Genomic DNA, 17,867 nt, shown 5'->3' with positions numbered 1-17,867 from the left:
CCGCCGTGCCCCCTCCACACCCCCGCACCCGCCAGCCCTGCCCCCTTCCCGGGCTGCCGAGGGAAGGGGGAGCGAGTCCCCATTCCCATTACCTCCTCCGGAGCCATGGAGAACGGTGCGGCCGCAGCCTCGGCTCCGCGCGGCTGGCGGCGGCTCCGCACCGGAGAAGAGCGGAGGGGCCGGCGCTCTCCTCGCTCCCTCACCCCGCTGCGCTTCGCCTCGAGCCGCTGGCACAGCCCGCTCCACATAAATGCATTAACAGCAGCCACATCATGATTAATTCATCAGTCCCGGTGACCAGAGGAGGAGGCACGCGGAGGGGAGCGGGGGCTGGGAAGAGGCAGGGCGCACGGGAGCGCCCCTTCCACCGGAGTTCAGCCCGCGGCGTGGGGCTCCGGCGGCGCGGAGGCAGGGGAGGCTGCGCCGAGCTACCCGTGCCCTGCCAGCTCTGCGGAGGGAGAGTCCTAGTCCTCCGGGCAGGTGACCGGGAGATCTTCCCTCCACTTCGCCTGCACGAGCCGACCCACGCGCCTCCCGCGCGGGGAAGCTGTTAGGGCTCAACGGGCGCGGCACGCGCGCCCTCAGCCCGCGGGCAGCGGAACCTCGCCCGAGAGCCGGGCGGGCAGCGGTCGGGCAGGGCAGAAGTAGCCGTGGGAAGTTGTAAAGGCTCCAACGCCACGAAGCGGATTTCAGTCTCCGCTCAGCTGAATGCCCGGGCATTCCCCAGTTGAGGGGGAAACAGGCCGCCGTCGGCAGGCGCACCACTCGCCCGCCCGCCAGGTGCCTTGGCCGTGTAGAGGGGCCCGAGCTGCCTGCTGCCAAGCACGGAGGGGATGAGGCAGGCAGTGCAAAAACCCCTGCTGGCAGAAAGGCCACTGAGCATCCATATGGCGGTGACCATATTAGCAGGACAGAACTCAATTGCACAAAACTGTCCAACCCTCTGTTTCCCCCAGCTTTGATAAAAACAAGTGTTCGGCCACCTGCCACTTGCTAAAGCCGGCTTTCCCCATACAGCGCACCGCTGTTGTGCATAGGAGCTTGCTTCGGTCTGCTGAGGCAGCAACACCGGCTCCTTCCGCGGTGCTTCGGGGCCGATCTTGGCACGGGGCTTTTAGTGCCCTCTCTGCTGAGGGGCAGCGCTGATCTCTTCAAGTACCATTTGTTTAAGCTCGCGGGATGCTAGATTTGCAGTTTCTTCACAGCAGGGGTAAGCAATCACTCAGATTTTAAGGTTTTCAGAACAGCTGTTAAAGGCAGAAGCCCCTTTGCATTTCTCTGCCGTTATTTTCCACTCCAAATACAGGTAGAAGTCCTACAAGTCTACCATCCCCCTCCAATACATACTACCAGATTTATTTAGTCTACCCCAACCAAGAGACACTTGCTCTTAGAGCCACCTTATCTTCTTAGTTAAGTATTTCCCTTATCAGGTGATGAAATTTGTGTAGAACAGATGATTTATCACCTGTTTATGACCTCCTCACCTCACCTATAAGAACACCTACCTGGTAGTACCATCATGTTTCAAGGGACTGTATTTAAATCGGATATTATCAAAGTTTAACAATTCTTTATTGATCATGTGCTAGGAGCAAAAATTTCTCCTGTCACCTCTGGTGGATTTTAGATCAGCAAAGAATTTTCAACCCGACACAGCTGTATACAGAGATTCCCTAGTATCAAACAGAATTCATAAGCTTTACATAGAGAGATCCCCCAAATTGTCACAAGCCTTTAGTTAGATAATCATAGACAATCAGGATTAAAGCTGTGCAAGGAGGAAGAAGAAAATAAAAGGCACAGCGCCTTTGTGCAAAAATTTCATTTACATGACATGTTATTTTTCCTTTCTCATTGTGTTGTAGATTTTGTGTTACTTGTATACAAAAGAGCAATTACTTGTAACTCCACAGCTAAGGTTGGATTGTGGTTTATACTTATAGCAGGACTAAAATCTCTACTTTTAATACTTGAATGGTTGCATTTAAACTACCCGTTTGGCACAATAACTCTTGAGACTTACAGCTGAATTTTCTTTTTAAAATAATATTTGTCTTCTGTAGAGAAAAAAAGAATCTTAATTTCCCTCTTTTAAAAATTTTCGCAATTTCTTCACATTTGTGCATTCTAAGGGTTCCCACGTATTGCAAGCCATTCTTACTGTAGGATAACAATACAGGCAAGGCTGCTTCTGAACTTTTGAAATTAAGCATGTAAAGTTATCCCAATATTTGTCACAGGCCAATTAAATTTGCAAGAGATTTGTCGGAGAGAGCTGTTTCTGATTTTGTTTTTAAAAGTGTGTGTCCTGGATTCATATTCTGATGAAATGATGTTTTCTTTTAATTCTGGTGTTTGTTTACTTTTCTTCATTGTTTTCTGACTGCCTCTGGCTATAACCACCATATTACTTCATTGCACTTAGTATTGGTGTTCCAACGTATTTACATGTTAAATGGAACTGTACTTTCTAGTTTCTATTTTATATAAATCAGTTTGTCAGAATTGTGAGTTTCACATGAGTACATCAGTTTTAGAAGGAAAAAAAGTAAACCATGAGACTCAAGTAAAACCTCTGAATCACTAATCAAAAACTCTTTGCTTTTCAGCAGACTATGTTATCTAATATCTTCTGTAATCCAGTGGTTCATCTTAAAATCAGTGTCACTGTTCCTTACTGAAGGCAGTGCCCGAACTTCACGTCCGTGATTAGAAATTGTCTCATTTGTTTCTCTCTCAATAATGTTCTTATGTGTTATTCTCCTGGGTTCACCATTTGATATATTTATATGCAACACTCAGTTTTTATTTAATTTCACCAGATCCTCTTTTCACCACTTTTCATGAAACAAGTTCTGATGACATTTAGGACCTGTTTACAGTTTGAATTAGTCTGTCTTAAACACTGATGGACAGAGTATCATAAATGGCATTCTAGTAAACTCTTACTAGTGATGTGCATAATAGCATTAAGTCTCTCATCCTCATTTAAACACTGATAAAGACAGCATTTACCTTTCTTTCATGACTTTTCTGTATTGATGGCCTATAGCTTGTCCTGTACTCAGTACTAACAAAAACTTTTTTTCCCTGTACAAATTTTGACTCTCAAACTACCGGATTATACAAAGGTTTTTCTTAGGCTGTGGTGCATAATCTTAAATTTTGTTATCCTATAACACAATTTATTGGCTGTTGGCTAGTTTGGAATCAACTGATCAACAGTAGATTTCACATTTTCTTTTTTTTTTTTTTCCAAGATTACTAGTGAAATTCAGAGGTACTGAAATAAATCAGACTGATTCTGTGATTCTTAAAGATTCTAGCAAATTCCTTGTTATGCATTGATCTCTTTTCAACATAAGCCCTCTTCCTCTTGCAGGTCCTTAACTCCTTCAAAATTTCTGTCCTAGTTTTAATCTCTTCCATTTAAATAGTTGCCCATATACAGACACCTGCTTCCAGGTGGCTAGCGTAAAACTCTGGAAAAAGCTCTTAAATGAGATGGTGGATGAGGTGTCATATGTTTGTGATAGAGGGATAAAGGTACCATATAATTAAAAGGATAGAGGAGAAAAACTTTTATGGGTACCCAGTCTGTCTGCTGTGCTAGATTTCTACTTACACATGACTTAGGACTATGATGCAAAAAAAAAAATCACCATGGCTAGAGATGGGGGAGAAAGGACTTGGTTTCAATGCTTTTGATTTGTTTCTGAGTATTTTTGGAAATTCTGCAGACTCATCACTAAACTCAATTGCATGGGCAATTTTGTTCATGAGTCATATCAGTGACTCTTGTAGAGCTACGCACCTATAAAAGTATTCAGAATTCCAAAGCTTGGATTTCTTATATTGTTTTTATTTATTGAAGTACAACTTTATGTTTCTAGCAAATGAATAACATCCTTGCTGATGCCTTGTTGGTATTAAAAGATTAACAGATTTATTACACATGAATGTATATCCACTACTGCAATATCCGAATTTATATGGACACAGATTCATTGGAAATATTTCAAGTAATGTGTGTTCATACTGTGGATGACTTCAAGTTCCAGTGCTGTCACATCTAGACATTTAGTCGTGGTGCATGTCTAGCAAAGACTTTAGATGGAATCTTGATCACACAAAAATAAAAAATTCTGCTAGTTCCTCCATTGGGGCTAGGATTTCATTCACTGAATTTTCTCTGAGTGTTCACTGTATTTGACATGAAATTCCCAATTACAATAGCTTATATGAAATATAAAGATAGAAACTTTCTAGATTTTGTTTTCTAGAAAATTAATTATATTGAAGAAAGAATATTTTATGACAGGACCAGTCCTAATTTAGTAAAACTAAAAGCAAATTATAGCAGTACAGCACATGAAATATCCTTGGCCTGAAGGCCATGTGACATTTGCTTAATTCAAGGCTTAACACTCAAAGTTTGGTCACAATTTTTCATCCACTAAGGTTCATGAAGTTGGTATGATTTATGACTAATTCTGGCCGCTACACGGAAACTGGTTTCAGTTGAATTATGATTCCGTATTTCAGTCTGAAGCACAGACTAAAACTCAAAGCATAAAGGGTCTCTTCTGCCTTGATTTTCAATTAATTTTTAAGTGAATTAAACATCTGACAAAAAATGGGGTAGATCTACCTTTCTGTACTCAAGTCACTAGAGTTCATTAACAGTGAATTTGACTCAACATTTCCTCATTCTCTATAGACCTTTTCTTCACAGCTTTGTAACAAAGTGAAATTATCTAGACAAATGTGGATTTCAGTCTGCATAAAACTTACTGGAGCTTTATCATATGAAACTGTGGGGCTTGACATAGGCAGCATCTGGTATCAATACAATACCAACCTTTGAAAGACTTCAGAGAAATGCATCTTCTCTCATGTTTATGTAGTAATGGAGTATTGTAATTCCTGACATTTTAATTATCAGGAAATTACTTTTTCTCACTGAAGTCATAAAGACTGTTAGAAATCCCTATTAACAGTAAAGTGATAGACACAAGTTACTGAGAGGACATCAATGGTGTTGAAAGATGACAAATTTATTTTCCAACAATGGGGCAATTCTGTCATTCCTGAAGGGTTACTGAGGGCATTCCAAACAAGTGTAGGTAATTTTTGTAGCTGAAACACTTTGCCATGTACTCTATTTCTGATTTTTAAAATTGCCCTTGATTTTAAATAACCTCACTCGTATGTCCGCTGCACTGTTCTAAATTGTGTCACCAGAGCCAGTGAACTGAAGAAAGAAGAGAGAAAATGGGAAGGGTGAATGAACAGTGACAGCAAGGAATAAGATGATCTATTAAAAGATATTACTCTGAATTGCTAGTCCAGGTGAGTTGTACCTTCTGTAGCTGAGTTGTTCCTTCAGTCAGAGCAGACCATAACTAAAATTGCTTTTGTAGTTCTATCACCCCAAAACCAGTCCAAAATTATCTATACACAGCTAGGGTAAGTTGAAGACAGGGCTAGTGTCTACAGAACACCATCTCTGAACATTCTCCTGAAGTTGTGCAATTAGCCAAAGAGTAAAGGGTGTTGCAAACTTGCCCTTTAGAACCTCAATGCATTTCCAGCTTCTGGAGGAGCAGACATGAGATCACTGTAAGGAAAAGTCACTACACCACAATGCTGAACCAAGACCTTTATTATTTTGCTAGCCTTGAAGTTTCATGTGGGAAGTGGTTTATAATGTTGTAAAATAATAGGTCAGGTAAACCTCATTGCAGCTCTTGGGTACTGCTGTCCCTCTTCATTTAAGATAGAGGTAAGAAGTCATTATGCTCCTTTGCAGAAAGAAGTAGCTGGAATGACTGTAGTCTCTAAACCCCAAACACAATTACATGTTTCTGTACAAAACAAAAGCTTGAAAGACTGAGCTCAGAATGTGAATGAAGTGGGTGGAGCGGTTTTGTTGTTTTAAGCAGGAAATAAACACAAGGAAAAAAAAAATAGGGGCAATGTATGTAGGACATACGTACACATGCAGGTGCAGCCAATATGCAGAAGGGGCTCTTGTCAAAGAGCCTGTGAAAGAACAGGTACCTAGGAAAAAACCTAGACAAGGTTTGGATTGCTGGCACAGACTGCCATGGGTTGAACTCCTGAAAAAAGGAAAGTTTTTTCCATATGTGTAATTTCTGCTATGCTCAAGGCAACAGGACTATTTTTTTTATGTTGCTTTTTAGAAGCAAGACTGCACTGAGAGAAGATCAATCTCTATTAGCAGTTTCTCCTTCTAGTGGGAATAGTCTACAAACCCCCAAATTTTGACCAGCCGTTGGGCACAATAACAAAGCTGTGTGACAGAGTGATAAATCTCAGATGTAAATATACAAGCTGTTATTAAAGTGATAAATCTCAAATATAAATATACATATCATTATTAATCGACTTACTGAATTCCTGCCTCAGATTTTCAGAGGAACACCCTCCTTTAAGGTGCTCATAAGAATTATTTATGCTCTGGGAGCTGAAACTGGCATATCTAGCTATCATTCAAATACCCCAAAGACCCGTGAAATCAAAAAGACATTCCTATACAGAAGAAAAAGTTTTAATTCTTCTCAAATTTTATGTGAAGATTTAGGTGTCTGTAACCTCCCAACACACATACCCTCTCCAGCAAGTCTAGAGAATAAACAGAGAGAATGTAGGTAATTATCTTTTGAATTTGTACCCAGAGCCTTGAAAAAAGCTTAGGAAAGGAGAGAGCCTTTGAGGGAGTGGGCAGATAGTGGCTTGGAGCAAGCAGTGAAGGAATAGTCCATTGCCTTGTTCAGGGAAACAGGACTTTGTAATTTCTTGTAAACAGACAGAATCAGTTCAAATAAGCAGCTGTACAAGAAGACAACCTGTTGAGCTTAGAGTACATTCCTGACTTACACAGACTAGGAAACAGTTGTCTCAAATAGTCTTTCTCAAAGCAAATGTCGCAGATAATCCAGATAGTGCAAATTATTTTTTTTTTCAGTGCACATGTAATTGGTGACTTCATTATTAATCAGTGGGCTTTTTTCTATACCTGCGAAAAAATGAAACAACTTACATGGAAGATGCAACACACTCATAAATGAAACATTCCTAGTGTGAAAGAACAAAACATAATTATTTAAAATGGACACCTCTGAGCTTGCTGAATCTCACAGTATCAGTAAGGACTCCCAAACTCTTTTCAGTTAATACCCAAGTATGGAATACTTTTTTTTTTTAAACTTTGCTGCATAAATCATAAATGCACAGCGTATTGTATAATGGTCACATTAGGGCAATTAGTCATTACTGTAAATAAATATAGATTTTAAAAATAAACACACAGATATTCTATTCAACAGCAAAAAGAACCATCCTGAAGAAGACAACAGTGATTGCTCAAGTGTTCAATACAAAAGAAATTCTGGTGATTAAAAAAGCCCGTGAATGCCATGCTGGAACTGACCCAAGGTCCAATACTCTGTCTCCAGTGCTTAGTTCATCTTCTTTCCTATCCTTGGCCACTAGCAGATGGTTGAAAACTATAAAAAGAGTGTGTGTACAAAGTGGTCCTTTCAGAAGAACATCCTTCTACCTTCTGGCAATAAACAGTATACAGGTTTTCTGAAACAGACTTGTCACGTTTAGTAGGCACTAATGGACTGAATGAAGAAAGAACAACATAAGCAATGATTCAATACTTACTGAAAAGGAACAGTGGCAGCTACTGAATCTTTAGTGCCACCAAGTACAGCACTCCGGGTTTTCCTCAGAGGTCTCCTATCTAATTACTCACCAAGTTCAACCTGCTTAGCTTGTGAGATCTGACAAAATCACAGCCTGAGGTGGAACAGCTGGGATTTAACTTTTATTTATAAAACTTAATTAGGATTTCTTTTTCTTTCTTTCCACTTTTTCCAGCTCTTCACTGTTAAAATCACATAGCACCCTACATATGCACATACAAACACATAAAACAAAGAATAAAAGCAAACCACAACAGTCAGTTACTTTCTATAGAAATAGCAGTGCTGGCATTAGCACTTCAAAGGAAAAGCTATTTTAAAATTTAACTGCCTGGCAGATGCGGCAGATATAGAACAGGAACCAAAGAGAGGTAAGGAGAGAGGGAGTGTAGGAAGAGAAGAAAATAAGTGGGGAGGGATAGGGAAGCTGATGAACTGTACATTAATTTAAGGTAAAAATAGCCAGACTCTGTACTGACAGTCAAATGTTGTCAATATGGAACCCAACAGCAAAATTCCCATTGACTTCAGGGTAATCTGTCTTTCACTCTGCATCAACAGTTTTATGTTCTACAGTGTGTCAACACAATTCCTCAGTGTATTTATTTCCTTTTATTAGTAGTTCATGGTTACCGATCGCTTATTCTACAGTAATCCTACAAATATGAATTCAAGAAGGAAACTGATCCTCACTACTGTTTTCCATAATAGATTGGAAAGTCAGGATAGAAACCTGTCAGATATTATGGCATGAATTGTTATTCACACCAATGGTATCATACAAACCATAAGGAGCCATTCATCATACATTAAACTCCTGTAATTTGAAGTAACTGGTATAGAGTTTCAGCCCCCTGTTTCCTGGGATTTGTCATTGTTTGCTGCACTGCTGAACTCCAGATGCAATAATTATTTCAAAACAGAGGGATTTAAAACAGTATGTTTAATCTGTAATGCAAGATACATGGAATGGTTAGTGAGTCTACTTCAATGCATAACTGATTATTCTTCAGGCTGAAAAAATATTCATGGAAAAGTATTTTATATACAGTCAGTCTGATTGCTGTGGTAACACTGAATAACCTTACCTGGCTCATTAAATCCATCTATGATAGAAGTTTTTATTTTTCTGTTCTTTACCAATAGTAGTAATAATCATGTAGATAAGTCATTAGAGTATTACAACTTTGTTATTTACTCAGATCTGTTGTAAACAGAGTTCAGATAGCATGATTAAAAAATTACTATCCTTGCCACTGTTGTTGCAGAAGGTTGTTCAGGTAAAGTGCATTACAACAAATATGAAGAAATATAACCATGTCAAAATAATTTACAGGATGACATTTGCCTTGATATCAGCAGTCCATTTTGTAAGCAGTGCAGGAAAGATGTATTCTTTTCGCTGCCCTTAAAACAGCTATGACAGATGCATATATTTTTACAGTGGAGAATCAAACTCCATGAATCTGGTCAGGTTTTCTGAGTAGCATGTGGGAAGTAGATACAAACTCATAGCTCCAAATGTATCTACCCTTTGTAACCAGGAAAATGAAAACAAGGTAGTCTGTTAAGAAATACCTCACCAATTTTGTTTGTTTTCCTGAAAGTTGCATTTAAACATAGCTTTCTTCATTTAGGAGCTCAGAAAATGTTAGATGGGGATTTTATTTATCCAGACATTAGAGAGTGGTCATTATCCTCTTACCAGCTTAAAAACTCACTGTGATTTAAGAGATGACAGTAAAAGATATAGGTGAGACTAATGCAAAGAACAGGGTAAATCCACTATTTTCAAAGTAAAATGTGAAATCTTATGCATCAGCCTAGTGAAACAGAAACTAGCTGATAGATGATTATGTTAACAATAATCATATCCCATACCTTTATCTTAGTCTCTCCATCTTTTACATGTTTACTCCTGCTTACTTCTCCATGTCTGTGAAGTTCAGGCCATTTAAAGTTCCTTTATCTGTATAGTTGGGTTGGCAGTTATTTAATTAATTTTTTAAAAATCAGCAGTTTTGCTCCATGTCCTTAAATGTTGCATTCCTTGGCTGAAATAAAGGCTTGGCAGCAGATGAATCTCAAGGAAAAAAAAAATAAAATCAAATGCACAGGGTTAAAAATAAAGAAATATTTCTAAAATGCAAATTATTCAATATGTAAAATCATTTGACTTTCATTTTCACATGTGTAGTTATAATCATTCTGGGTTAAATGAATGTGAGGAAATGTGGAAGGTTCTAAACATAAAATTATGAAAAAATGATACTTGTAATACTTCTAAGTAAGCTAGTTATACTTTGTTCAGGTCCCAGACTACTTTACAGGCTGACTATATTTTATAGTAGCCCGGAGACTGAATCTGCTACAGCTCCCTTAATACACTGTAGATTTCAAAGTCGAGAGTTCTCAGTTCCTTGAAGTCCTACTTTCCCGTTGAAAATATTTTCAGTTGTTTACACCTGTATCATGAAATGGATCTCTTGCATCTGCACCTACATTTGTAGAAGTCAAATGAGACTTTGCCATTGACCCATGACAGAGGAAGGTGAGAGCATTCGAATGAAGTGTTTAAGACTTGCATCACAAAATCAAGATGGGTCTCTCTTTGTGGCAAACTGTCCTTGCCTGAAACAGCCTGACTATAAAATATCAGAAAAGAGGTGAACAAGGAAATACAAACTTTTTATAGGTGGGGAACTGAGGAAATGACAGTAATTAAAACAGAAAAGGGTGGTCCTTGACTTCGCTTAGCTTTTGATATTGGGTCACTTCACCATACTTTTTGATAGTTCAGTTAGATTTTTTTCTTGGTAAATACATATATAAATTGGGTCATTTTAACACATCAGAGAACTATGGGATATTTTAACTAAATAGAATCCACTCTAACTCATCAAAGAAGCTTAATCAGTAATTATTTTAGTCTTTAAAAGAACAGGTTGACATTAAAATAACAGCTTACTGTATTTGTCAAAAAACAAAGCACCTAAAACAAGAAAATAATGGTATCTATATTCCTCTGATATTAATAATCTCTTTTGTTACGGATTCTACTCTCAAATAATAAACAAAATGTTCTGTTGAGCGACCTTGCCTTCAATTTAGGATGTCACAGTCAATTCTTTCACAGCTGTGCCTGTAACGGTGGAGACCTGTTTAATTAGACCTCCCTCACAGAAACCCAAAGAATAATTGTATTCTTGTGGTTTTAGGTCCTCTTTAATGTTCTAAAAACAAAAGGCATATGAGCAAAATAAACCCTTCACTATTAAGACATAATGCTTTGTAGGCAAAGGCTACCATACAGGTTAACACAGAAAATAATGGAACTGTTTGCCTCAGAAATTTTTGTAGATAGACTTAATTGCTTATGAACTCTACAGGTAGAGGTAATTACAAAGATTTAAAAGCAGGCCTTCAATTTCGTCATGTCCAACCTATGCAAAACTGGGTCCCGATTTTTCAAAGTGGTTTGTGCTCTCAAAATGCAGCTGATGTTGATGAGGTACCTGTGGGTACTCATCACCTAAATATATTCTTATACTAAGTATAAGTGTATACTAAATGTAGTATGTTTATATTAAGTGTCCAGTATTTGGACATCAAAAACAGAGGCACCTTTTCAAAATTTTGTTTGGTACAGCAGACTTGTTTTCATGAACTCTCTTTCAGGTAATCTGGGTCTTCTGATGCCATTATAGAAGCAAGATATAACAATAAAATAATAATTTAAAACCCCCAAACAAACTACCAAACCAACCCAACAACAACCAAAACCCACAAACAACAAAAAACTCAAAACAACAACAAACGAACAACCCTGCTGAAGTGGTCTTCAATCATTCCCTAGCTCAATTTTGCTGGTTTTAAATGAAATGTTCTTTTTACCTTTTTTTTGAGTTTGCTTCCAGAAAACAATTCCCACACTCAGATCAATCCTCCACTCTGAAGATTTCAAAATGCATGTGCAGCCAATTATCATTGGGGATCCCAGATTGTTGCTGGGGCTCAAAGGTGGTTTGGGGAGCAGAATGGCGGTGCATGCTCTCTAACTTTTGTGGTTTATGCTATAGCATTCTTTCAAAGCGTAACTGTTCTAAAATGATTTCAAAGCAAGCTAACAAAAATTCACAAGTGTTCTATGTTGTATCATTTATACATCAGATCTGCCAATAACAGCAATGGTAGCTTTACATGTACATAATTTGTTAACTATGTGTTAATATACATGTTTTAACTATATTAAATATACTTTAAAACATAACTATAAGAAGTGATTTTTTTTTTTTTTGCCTCTCTGGATGCTGGAGAATTTTGGATATGCATGATTGTCCTTTGTATCCGGAGGACTCTATATGAAAAATCCCCAGCAAGGGATTAGAACTAACTAAAATTGGAGTCCAGGCCTACTAAATAATACAGTAAATCAGATGATGTTAACAGAGGATGTATCTACACCACATTTTTACCAACAGATACAACTTCAGCCTGCCTACATTTTGAACTGATTAGAGAAAACAATCTTCAAAACAGAAGCCATGGATTGTTGTGATATTGGGTGTTGTATGTACTTGATATTTCTATCTGCTGTGGGAGCAGGCAAAGTTGAAAGTAAATATATTCACGTAGCATTTTGGTCATGTTCTAATTTGGATAATTTTGCTCAATTTATTCACAGGTGCTAATTTCATGATCTATGCAAAGCCATCATCTTAAAGCGATACCTAAAATAGAAATTTTTTAAAAGTAGATTTTTTTTCATCCAAAATTAGCCAAGTTAGTGAGGATAAAGGGTTATTTTTCTTTGATGTGTTATATAATTTGTGAAGCCAAGCACATATGCCATCCGGTGACAGTTTACAAGACTAGAAATATGACATTTTCAGGAACATAATAGCAATTAGAATATTACTAAAATGCATTGAATACAGTGGGCAATTATGATAATTGTGTGGGTAATCACAGAAAACAAGGTACACTGAAGATACATTGGTTATTTGATTTATATCTTTAAAATCTTCATAATTTGCAAGAACTCTTTTGTTTATTTAGAGAATGTGAAGGAATATTTTATCGCTGTGATTCTCAATGCATATTTTATAACAGGTTTTCAAATGTGTTTGAGCATGAAGGAAAAAGGGAGATACTTCCAAATATCTGCATCTCAGGTCTTTCTTGTAAATGGAGGTTTCTAAGTTTTGTTGCTTCCTCATAATATCTTTCAATAGCACAGAATATGATCTATGGAGCTGCAATTCACATACACGGGACAAAGGGAACCAAGACGCAAGATGCTGGAGTGAAGTGTCTAAGCCACATGCACAAAGCTACTGAAGTCATGACAAAATTTTGTTTTTGTTAGTGGGAGCACCATGGCTACTTCTGGACCCAGTGGCCTATCATCCCACTAGCAGCTATATTATGCAGCATGCTTGAATCCTCAAGAAAACAAGATCTGATTCAGGGCAGAATTACTGTGTGGGCGTAGATACATTTGGATCCAAGGTACTAGGGCAAGTATGTAACTAACAAGGATGTATCGCAAACCCTGAACAATCAGCAAGATCTGTGCTGGGAAACCTTTCATTTCTTTTTGAAGATTAACATGTTAATAGCATTTGTGGTGAACTGAATGGCTGAAATACTATTCTTATTTCAGAGGATGATAAAACTCCCCTTGACTATGCCAGGAAACATTGGGTACAAGTACTAAGCTGTACATTCTGCTAAAGAATACCTGTTGTTAAGGTTTGGAGTGATTTTTATTGAGTAAACAACTGAAGTGACTCAATCTTTACAGAAGACAGAGTATGTGAACAAGGTTTATTTCTTATTTTGACTAGAAATCCATGTGGCCTTACAAAGGACATTTATTCTATGTGGCCCTCACTTTTTTCATCTATAATCCCTAAATAAGCTTTTCTTGATCACTCTTGTCTACCTAAAGTATCAGCTCTTCATGGCACGCAACATCTCATAGTATGCACTTGCATAGTCTTCAGCACAATAGAAACTGTTAGATGGGCCTCTCAGGCACTGAGGTTCTGAAAGCTTACATTTAGCTTTAAGCATGAAGAGGTATGGATTTAAAAAAAAAAAAAAAGTAGGCTTTAAACAGTTATGCACATGCACTCCATGTATTTTTCATAGCATTGTTGCTTTCTAAATTTTTAATAACTTTACACTAACTCCCTCTTATGCATATGAGATGTGAAACAATACCTCTAATAGAAGAGTTGAAATGAACCATTTTTGGTATTTCTTAATTTTGCAAAATGACCAGAAGTTGCAAGCTACAGATTAGGTTCATTTAGATGAGAAGAGTTTACATCTCAGAGCAAAAATAAACAGATCTAAAGTTTGGGAGAAAGGAGGAGAGAGGGTTTTATTTATTTATTTCCATTTCTATCCTTTGGGTTCAGCTAACTAAAGCATTCCAGTTCCAAGGCTGAACTTTAATCTGAGACATTTTTTAGGACTCCTGGGACCTCTGGCAGGGATCTTCACAAGGAAACCTTGCTGATTTTTCAAGGACAGCTTCAAGAAGTCAGAGTTCTCAAATATTGGCCACATTATTCTGTGGTCAAGAGAAACAAAGAAAAGCCCTGCTTATGAGCCAAGTTCTTTTTTTTTTTTTGATGGGGTACCCCTGTAGCAAGACCTCACTGTCAGCCCCCTTCTCTGGAACAGCTGGTGTAGGGAAACACTTTGTGTGTCTTTTCTCCTGGCTTGAGTATCTCTAGTCAAGCTCTAGTTTTTACAGCTGGGCTAGCAAGGCAGCACCTTGAGCTTGATGATGATGAAGGAAGTGAGGTAAATGTTCATGAAAAAGCCCAAGAAAATCCCAAATAACTTTTGTGGTGTATCATGTCAAAGTTTTGTTCATATGTTTCAGGAATCTGTTACAGAGCACTCACCCCTCCGCAGGCTTTGATGTACCTTCAGACATTGTTCTTGCACAAAAGCTTACAGTGAAATAAAACTTCCTTGCAGCAATTATTTTCTGCTTTGTAGAAACAACACCTCAAATCTCCCCAGAGTGAGCCAATGATTGTGTGGCCCTTTTCCTGTTAAAGCCAGAGTCTTAACATTTTAAAGTTTTTAATAAGCTTTTTAGTACAGTTTCCTAGCATGGAGCTGCTCATTATGAGCTAATTGTTTCAAAGAGTTGCTGAAAGTGCTTAAACATTAAATACATGCTACTGTAAGCAAATGCTCACACGTCTTTCAAAACAGATGTTTTAGAAATGGTAGGCTGTCTGGTCATGATAGCAATACACAAAGGACATGAAGAAGTAGGATTTAATAATAAATGTGCTCACAACTACACGGATGCTAATCCACAATGTTTCATTTTTTTGTTTTCAATGAAATGTATAAGGCAGCAATAACCCTAAGGCCATGTTCACTGCAGACACCAGCAATTCCTGGCTTTCCTCTGTTTTCCCATTCACCTCTTCTCGGCAGCTTTCCCACCCACTCTATCATACCTGGGCAAGGACCCTCCCGGTCCTGACACCCACTTGCACCCCTTGTGTTCTTTTGTCTGCTGAGGCTGCTCTCCATGAACTGCAACAGACCACTCCATTGCAGCATGTCTCACATGGGAGACTGTGCATTTGCACATTCCTTTTCCACTTACAGAAGGACCCATGGCTTTCTATACTGTTTGCTTGGTGGGAGCTACCATGCACAGAAGGCCCTTACAGACAACTGCAGAAATACTAAAGCTGAGATTCGGCCAAACACATGGCAAAAGCTCCATTGTCCTTGCTTTCGCCTTTTGTTATTGCTTTTCCTGATATGTTCCCAAATCAATAGCATTCCTTTTATTGATTCCTAGAATATTCCCTAGCATTGACTGCGCCATTTAGCAGACATGGCATTACAAAAGGATATACAGATGTTATTACATTGGGAATCTGGCCCTGCCAACTTTAAGAACCAATATTTTTTACTTTCCTATTTTTACTTTCTATTCTTGTGGTTTTCAGGTTTGTTTTTGTTTGGTGTTGTGTTTTTTTGTTTGGTTGGTTCATTGTTTGTTTGTTTGTTTGTTTGTTTTTGTGCTACCTTGTTTACAGCCAGTTTTCTTTGGCAGTCTAATATCTGAATACCATTTGGTTTTATTTATGGTGGACATGTTTGCTAGTATCTAAATATGTAGCACATCATAGTACTTGTGGTCATTAAGGCATCTGTGGGGGAGAGCTCTGCACTACCAAGCTCAAAACCTAGGTAACAGGCAGACCCTTATAACTGTACAGATTAACATTACAGCAAAAACAATCAACTGCTAAATGAATGTCACACTTTTCTCATTAAATTAAACAATGGGGTTTCTGATCTTAAAGCATTGAATACAAGATTGAAACAGAACTTATTGCTCTAGTTCAAATCTGTTAATTTATGTCATGAAGTTCCAAGACAGTAAATACATTACTACAACATTATACTTAGCCTGAGCTTAATTTTCTACTTGCTGAACCCGAAGGATTGACTTTTGTTTGTTTGGGCAGTTTGTTGGGGGGGTTTTGTGTTTGTGTTTTTTTGTTGTTTTTTCTTTAAAGATTCTTTCATATCCATCTCTCTTCCCTCAGAAAGTTTCTCAGCCTTTTCTTGTACTGAATTGGAGCTAAAAAGACCTTTCTGATCTGGTTCCAGGAGTGAATTAGAAGAGCAGCTCTGCACAGACAAGCAAAACCTGACATCCAGTCTTGCTTAGCCACATTTTTCTGTGCTTCTGCATTTTAACCATTATCACTTATTTATTGTAACCTCCTGTGACTTTTCATATAACTTCTTAGCTTGTCTCCGTAGATTTCTCATGACCATCTAATACTGTTCTCAGCTGTGCCACTCCCCTCTTTCTGTTATACCTTTTCATGGTGAACCACCCACAAACTATGTCAGAAGCTCAAAATAAGAAATGGAGTTTGCTGAATCAACAAGTGCCTTGAAAAATAAAATTGGAAAATACTTTGCTGCTAAGGCAACAAAGAAGGAAAAAGTTTCTTCCTTGGTCAAAAGTCCAAATTACACTCCCTAGGCTCTTTGTAATGTGAGTATATTCATACACTAGTTTTCTCTGTTAAACATTTGAAGTACACCTTGACTATATATCAGTTAACTCTAGTATCTCTAGAAGATAGGACTGAACTGTTATGGCTTATTTCTGTATTTGATGATTTGTCTGCTGTAAATAGGGTATGCCAGGGTATTTACAACGATAAGCTGGCTTGGTTAGTCTCAGTAGAGAAGTTGCAGAATGTCTGAGCAATCTTTTACTAGAAGAGCTTTACCCATCATCATGGCACAGGGGTTTTTTTTTGTGATTCTTCATATTTGAAAATACATGATTTCAAAGCAGAGTTTGAATAGCAGAGCTGAATCAGAAATGCCTGTAATTTTCTCCCCATGGCCCTTGCTCCATTAGGAAACTATGGGAGTAGGCACAGATTTCAGTACCTGCAGAACTGAACCCTTAAAACTTCTCATTCTACAGAAACACTGTTGGAGTTAAAGAATATGTTCTCTAAGCGTTCGCTTACTTCACCAACCTGATCTGCCACAAGAGGGCACAGGCTTACGTCACTCAGCTTCATCTACTGTCATATAAGAATGTCAGGGATCTTTAATGGAGAAATTTATCATGATTTAAATGCTAGCATGATAAATGAAATTCCATTAACTGTTTTTATATGGCTTTAGGTTAAATAGCCAAATGCAGCAACTCTGTCATCTCTACTGCAATGGATGTAGCTGCCATAATTTGTTTATAAGGCATTAATTACTATGCAATTATGCAAAATGGGAGCTATATAGAAAAATACTGTGTATGGAGCAAGGCTTTGTTAGTTTGAAAAACATGTCAAGCAAATATTCTGAAACTTTTATGTAAATAAGGTCGATTGTTTCATTGCAATAAATTGATAGATTTTGGAGTGGGAAGGTGTTAGGAATCCAAAACTATTATGCTAATTTTATGGCAAGGCACACTTTGGGTACAAGCTACTTCATGGCCCCTTTCTCCTTGTTTTATTTTATTTTTTTTGAAAGCTAAATATGGACCTAGAATATTTTAGATTATGCACATTTGATTAGCAAATATCTTACAGTGAA

At 38.1% G+C, this 17,867-nt stretch overlaps 1 protein-coding gene across 2 annotated transcripts in view; it reads right to left on the bottom strand.

The window, feature by feature from the left end:
• Window positions 1-524, bottom strand: part of LOC136104642 (heparan sulfate glucosamine 3-O-sulfotransferase 1-like) — a 59,913-nt gene extending 59,389 nt beyond the window's left edge. For both annotated transcript variants that reach the window (XR_011740316.1, XM_065843764.2), the window contains exon 1: window positions 93-524. The gene's annotated coding sequence lies outside the window, so the exon portion shown is untranslated. The remainder of the gene's footprint in view (window positions 1-92) is intronic.
• Window positions 525-17,867: the final 17,343 nt, after the last annotated feature.

Source organism: Patagioenas fasciata, chromosome 8, assembly GCF_037038585.1.
Source record: "Patagioenas fasciata isolate bPatFas1 chromosome 8, bPatFas1.hap1, whole genome shotgun sequence".
Lineage (NCBI taxonomy): Eukaryota > Metazoa > Chordata > Aves > Columbiformes > Columbidae > Patagioenas > Patagioenas fasciata.
Note: the sequence above shows the minus strand (reverse complement) of the source record. Positions and strands in the feature narration are given on the sequence as shown.